Source organism: Miscanthus floridulus, chromosome 3, assembly GCF_019320115.1.
Source record: "Miscanthus floridulus cultivar M001 chromosome 3, ASM1932011v1, whole genome shotgun sequence".
Classification (NCBI taxonomy): domain Eukaryota; kingdom Viridiplantae; phylum Streptophyta; class Magnoliopsida; order Poales; family Poaceae; genus Miscanthus; species Miscanthus floridulus.
Genome location: NC_089582.1, coordinates 105,079,056 through 105,085,629, shown reverse-complemented (window position 1 = coordinate 105,085,629; position 6,574 = coordinate 105,079,056). Strand labels below are relative to the sequence as shown.

Sequence of the window (6,574 nt, the reverse complement as noted above, 5' to 3'; positions counted from 1 at the left end):
GTGCAGACCCAGCGCATATATATCACATGCAGCGCATTTGCGGATCCGCCTTCATGTGGGAGCGCACGGACGAATGTTCTTCCAGCTCCCTCCCTACAGTCACTAGCTAAAAGCGCTTTGCTTGATTAGCGCGCATCTGCATTTGCACAAGCTAGCTAGCGAGAAGCCATCAGCCTGTTCGTTTGGCTATGGTTTATCGTAAACGATCATAAATTTTTGATCGGAATAGTATTTTTTTTCTTACACAGATTAGCTAATAATATTTTTTTTATGAACCAATAACGATACGATCTAGCCAACCGAACATGCTGTATGACTGAGGAGCTGCTGCCTCGTTTGGGCTCTTCGTACAGATCACCTTTCCTCCCCACGCTCACGCACACACATGCACGCATGCAGCAGCCAGCAGCTAGCAAACGTGCAGACAATGGCAGACACGGTGCTGTGACTCTGTGAGAGCTTTCTGCATATCTTTCAGTGCTACGAGACGGTACAGATCAGCCGAACACTGCCCAGACAGGGGTACGAGACGGTACAGAACAGTGCTACGAGACGGTGCTGCGACGCTTCGGCTGGTATTGAAAAACACTGTTCATACAGGAAAAAAACTGTTCATACTAATTATTGGTGAGAGAAAAACGCTGCGTCAGCTGAAAAGCAAGCCGAGCCGGCCCACTTCTTGCTCAACCGAACACTGCCCAGACAGGGTATCTCTAGCCAAGACAGACAAGGGGAGGCAGAGGCTGGGAGGGATCAGCAGCTCAGGGCTCAGCTAGACCGAGAAAGAAAGCCGTCCTGGCACTGAAAACCATGCGCGCGTCCGCATCTGTTTCCATGTCCATCACTATTCCCTAGCTGGTCTCCTACCTCCTCCTCCTCCGGAAGCGTTTTCATCATTTCAGTCGGAGACGTCGATGCAGAGAGAGAGAGAGAGAGAGAGAGAGAGAGAGAGAGAGAGAGAGACTGTGACTGTGTGCGTGGCTCAGGCTCTCTGATCTCTGGCGTACATGCACGCGTGATTTGGACTACTAGTGCCATTGCTGAGCCGCAACAGTGTGTCCTGGGAGTTTTGAAGTTTTATCTCTAGTGCGCGTTGCATTTCTGGTATTTCCCCTCGTATTTCAGCGTCCAGCAGTTCATTGTCCCCTCCACCCAGATTCTTCCACCTGGTTTCCCACTTCCAACACCATTCCTGGCCTCTTCCATTTGACGCCCTCCGCCCCTCGATCCAACCAACCAAGCCTCTGCTCAAATCGGCCACGGCCCCTACTGAAAACAGCCGAGAGACCTCAGCGTGGTTTAGGTCTATCAAGAGATTCTGGCATGCATATATTGCAGTCGTCGTTGAATTTAGTTGTGACAAATATCATGCATGCAATCGACCCTTATCCCTTGCTGTCTACTGAATGCTTGACCTTTACAAAGTACTACACAACCATATGTTTTATGCAGTTTCAACATATGATTTTTTTTTGCACCACAGGATTAAAATCCAACAGCCTGCACCTTTCTTCTACCTCCAGCCTCTATCCTCCACAGATCATAGAAAGCAGACCACAGATCACAATTTTTTTTTCTATGGAAGGGCAAATCATAGATCCGCCGCCGCCGCCACTGCCACGGCCGGCGCGGGCGCGGGCGCCGAGGCGAGCTTGCTGGTCACTGTCGCTGGCGCCAGTGGTCACCGGTGAGAAAGAAATAAAGAGAGAGATAAAAAAATGCTAAAATATATATGTGTTGTATAACATTTCTGTTAAAAAGGGCATCATTAACTTACTTTCCATGACCAATATAATGTTATTTTCCAACAAGATCCAATGGGAAGCAAACACCGAAAGATCCCATGCACGTCACAGTAAGCTAGCAGCTAGCCCTCGTCTTCGTCTCTCCTTGGATTTGCCTAATGGCTACCTCTCCGATCCTTCCTGCTCATCACAGGACTCGAACACTAGGCATCACTGGATCGATCGAGCTAACGATCTTCCACTGTCCATCAGGCATCAGTATCAGCATCTGATTACATCAAACCTAATAATGATGCACGCGCCAATGCAACCCTGGCGTCTCGGTGGCAAAAACAAGAAACTATTGAAACGAAGATCATCATCTGATTTCAGGCTAGCTAGCTAGAGGACGACGTCCATCGCCATGGCGTGTTGGCGCCGCCGCAGCATGGCCTCCGCGCCGTCGAGGGGCGGCTCGTCGTCGACGACCTCGGCGTCGCCGCCCTCTGCTGTCACGACGGAGGACATGTAGCTACTGCAGGCCACCTCGGGGGGCCGCCACGGAGTCCATCAGCTGCGGCGGCCGCGCGCGGAACTTGTGGCGGCAGCCTAGGCAGGTGATCTGGAGGAGCGTCGCGTTCACCTGGCGCACCGCGTGCTCCCGGAGCGCGTGGGCGCGGCTCAGCTCCACCTGCGCCTGCCGCCGCATCCGCTTGGCGCTCGCCAGCTCCTGCTCGGCCAGCTCCGCGTGCCGCTTCGCCTGCGCGCGGGCCTCGTCCGCCGCCGCCTTCTCCGCCACTGCCTGCTGCAGCTGCTCCCGCGCCTCCTCCTCCTTCTCCCTCGCTGCTGCGGCCAGCACCATCACCTCGTCGCCGCGCTCGCCCGCGTCCCCGAACCCGCCGCCGCCGCAGACGCCGATGGACAGCTGCAACTGCATGACGGTGGCGGCGTGGCTCTGTGGAGGAACGGCCGGAGTGCGTGGCGCACCGCTGCAGTACGCCGGCGCGCCACCGCCCGCGCCGCTGCAGGACAGCGGCATGAGCTGGAGCTCGAGGTTGTGGTGCCCGCCGCGGTGGTGGTCCGATGGCGGCGTCCGCGGCGACGGGACTTGTTCGAACCGGTGGTGGAACGCGGTGGTCGTAGGGCTTGGAATTGCCGGTGCCGGTCCGGGCCAGGCCACCGGGCTGATGACAATGTCGCTGGACGGGCTGGTGCTCGACGCCGTCCTCGACAGTGACATGGCCGGCGGCGCCTGCTGCTGTGACCCGGCACTAGCAGCAGCCACACTGGCGCTGCCGCCGCCACAGGCCACCGGAGAGTCGTCCGCCCGTGCCCGCCCCGCGTTGCAGATATCCTGGTGCTCTATGAAGCTCTCCACCCTGCACATTTGATGGAGACATCATCAGATGAGACTGAGAGCACTAATAATCACCTCAGCTAGGACGTACAAGGCTCCCGGCATGCCAATAAGCAAACACTCCCGTATCATCTGCAAACAAAGAAAGGGAACATTTTGGCTACTACTAGTACATGAGTGCAAAGACCAAGGATGCGTGCATGGCCGCGTGAACTCAACTCAAGAACAAAAGCCAAGAGCGTAAGCAGAGAGACTTTATTGCATGTGTGAGCGTCAGACGACGATGAATTAACGTCGCTGGTCGCTGCTGCTAGCACGGCTAGAGGATCCAAAGAGGCCGGCTGGCCTCGGAGTCAGCTCGTTAGGCTTGGAGTTTTGGGCCCTGGCGGGGCTGCTGCGCCGTGCGGCCATCGAATGGCGCGCCAAGACGACGCTGCTGCCTTTGCCGCTGCAGCGCGGGCACAAAGCTGAAACCCCCAGCGGCGGCTAGCGCCTATCGGGAACACATGCCGAACCGTGGAAGCAATAGGAAATACTCCGTAGCAAGAGAAAGCCCACCACCGAGATCGATGCGCACGACGCACACGGGACACGGCGCACGCACGCACGCACGCACGCAGACGATGGCGGGCTGCCCTCGGGAATTGTGCTCTGATCCACTCGCTCGCCCGGCCTCCCTTTCCTTTCCCCGTTAATGCCGCAATAATAGCAGGTAGGAGTAGCCCATAGCCCCGGCCCCCGGCGGTTGCATCCGGTGGTGAACCAACAGACCAAAGAAAAAGAAAGGGAGAAAAAAACTTGTGCTGATTTTAAATGGATTTTCTAATAATCTTTATTGGAGATGCTGAGCCAAATCGATAATGGCTTGGAGAATCGAAGTTGGTTACCGGGAGAAGACGCGGCCGCAGTCGCAGGAGTGGCCGCGAGTGCCGCAGGTCTTGAGGTGGGCCTTGTAATCGGAGTGGACGGCGTAGGCCTTGGAGCAGCGGGCGCAGGCCCACTGGCGCTGGCCGCTGTGCTTGCGGCGGAAGTGCTTCTTGATGCCGACGAGGTCGCCCAGCGCGTGGGAGGGGTCGTGGTGCAGGCAGCTGGGCTCCGGGCACACGAACACCCGCTTCCGCGCCGCCTCCCCTGCCTCCCGCTTCAGCAGCTTCCACGGCACCTTGTGCCGTCGCCGGTGCATCTGCAGGTTCTGGTCGCGCTGGAACCCCTGCCCGCAGATCTCGCACACGTACCGGTCCGACTCCAGCAGCGTCCGCGGCGACAGCGACACCACCTCCGCGTCCGGGTCTGCAGCCATTGCCGTACCGCGACGGCGCGCGCGTTACTGTTACTACATGTTGCAGAGGATGGGTGGATCGATCTCGGAGTCTGCACCGAGCTTACTAGCTACCATGCATGTAGCCAACTGGAGCATATATAGACTGGAGGCATGTCGACCACGGCTGTCTCGGGATCGATTTGCTTACCTGGTGTGCCGGCGGGACGGCGCTTCTTCTTTGTCGTGGCGGCGGCGGCGGCGGCGGCGGCGGCCGTGCAGGTGGCGATCTGCAGCGAACGGAACGTCTCCGGCGTCGCGTCGTCGGGAGCTGGACCGGCCGCGGGGGCGCAGAAGCCCAACATGGGTGACGCGCGAGGCGATCTTGGCGAAGAACAGCGATAAGAATAGTACGGACTACGGAACAAGAAGAAGAGCCAGAAAACTTGCTCCTTTTCCCCTACCTCTCTGATTTGATCAGGCGATGGAGACGGAATGGGATGGGGATTAGATTGGACGTATATATAGCCGCCGAGCGGCAGAGGGGAGAAGAAGAGATCAGTCAACAACCAGATGGGGGAACAAACAAACAATAAACGAGAAAGAGCGAGGTGAATACTACTGATGAGTACTTGTAGTATAATAATTACAACTCAGGTTGTGCTGGGAGAAGGAATTAAGGAGGGGGTGGTGGTAGGAAGAAGGAAGGGGTCTTGGTGTTGCCTTTTGTGGAGCTGCTACAGAGACAGCACCAAATGAGAGAGAGAGGGGGGGGGGGGGGGGGGGGGGGGGGGGCGGCTTTCCACACTTTGCTTTAGGTTTTAGCAGCTTTCTTTGGGGGGTTATATGAGAAGGAAGGGGGAAAGCCGGAGTTGGTAGTGTAGTGCTGCTGGGTTTGCATTGTGCCCTGTCGATGCAGCAGTTAAGAGTAAAGATGGCAACAGTCCTGATACCCGACGGGTATTTATTTATTAGGGAATGGGGATAGGATCATATCTTTACCCGCGGGTATCTAAATGGGCAAGAATCCATCCCGACGGGTATAGCGGGTACGGGAACGTTCCCTGTTTACCCGTCCCCGTTACCCATTGGGGAACCCGACTATTTGAGCTGTCATGCGAGTATTAGGCCCAAAGAAGCTCAACATATGTATTTTGGTCTAAATCTGAACAATCATATATATAGTTTTTGTGTTCTAGAAACCCTAGTTCAATTTTTCCTCACCATCTCCGCCAGCAGCATAAGCACGCCTGCCTCACGAGCGCTCGTGCCCCTCGCTTCCTCAGTTCGGTCTCTCTGCCACCTTTGCTCGTCCTCCTCGCAACCTTGCTCCTTCTCCTCGGCATCTCCGAGACTCCGACACTTATACCCGGGTGAAGAAGAAACGTCTCCGATTGCAAAGCTACGACCCCCAAGTGTCCTTGTTTATCGGGTATGCAGTACCCGTCGGGTATTTGTTACCCGACCGATACCCGACGGGTACGGGGATGGGCAAGAATCTATACCCGAGACAGTTAATGGGGACGGGGACGGGATGAATTCTCCATAGCGGGGAAGAGAACGTTCCGGCAATACCCGACGGGTACATCCCCGTTGCCATCCTTAGTTAAGAGTACAGGAAGAGGATATGGAGATGAGCAATTGATCATGCATATCAACACAATTGATAAAAGATCTTTTTGCTGCATGGAAAGGGAGTTTAGATGCGTATACGCACATATAAAAAGATGGATGCCTGTTTGTTTGTTTGTTTGTTTGGGACTTTGGGTTATTGGGTAGGGAATTGGATGGACGCTTGGAGTTTTTGGCTGCTCAGCTACACTGATCTAAACATATATGAAACAATCAAGGGGCTTCATTTATCTGACATAACTGGGTTCCACAGACCACAATCCGTTTTATAGGTGCGCTGCCTATAGGTGTTAAGAGTTCATTTTTTGAGTAAAAGTAGTGCTGGAGTTCAGTGTTAAGCAGTAAAAAAAAGTTCCAGCTTCAAGAGAATCACACATGTAAAATGGGTGGGTTGAAGTAGTGGTAATTCAATTTCAGTGTGGTCCATGAGGAACTGTCTAATCCTAGCTGCAGCACTGTTGCTATCTAGGCCTGCAGATATTTTCCTAATGAAGACCCCCAAAAGTTGATAATTGGGGTGAAAACACTGTACGTCTCAGTTCTCCGCGTCTCTGCCTCTCTGGAATACCTTTTTTTGACTGAAATCTCTGGAATACTTTTGTC

General features: G+C 54.9%; 1 pseudogene; it reads right to left on the bottom strand.

Annotated features, from left to right (window-relative positions):
- Positions 1-1,772: 1,772 nt before the first annotated feature.
- Positions 1,773-5,044, bottom strand: LOC136546338 (protein indeterminate-domain 16-like; annotated as a pseudogene).
- Between the last annotated feature and the right edge of the window lie 1,530 nt (positions 5,045-6,574).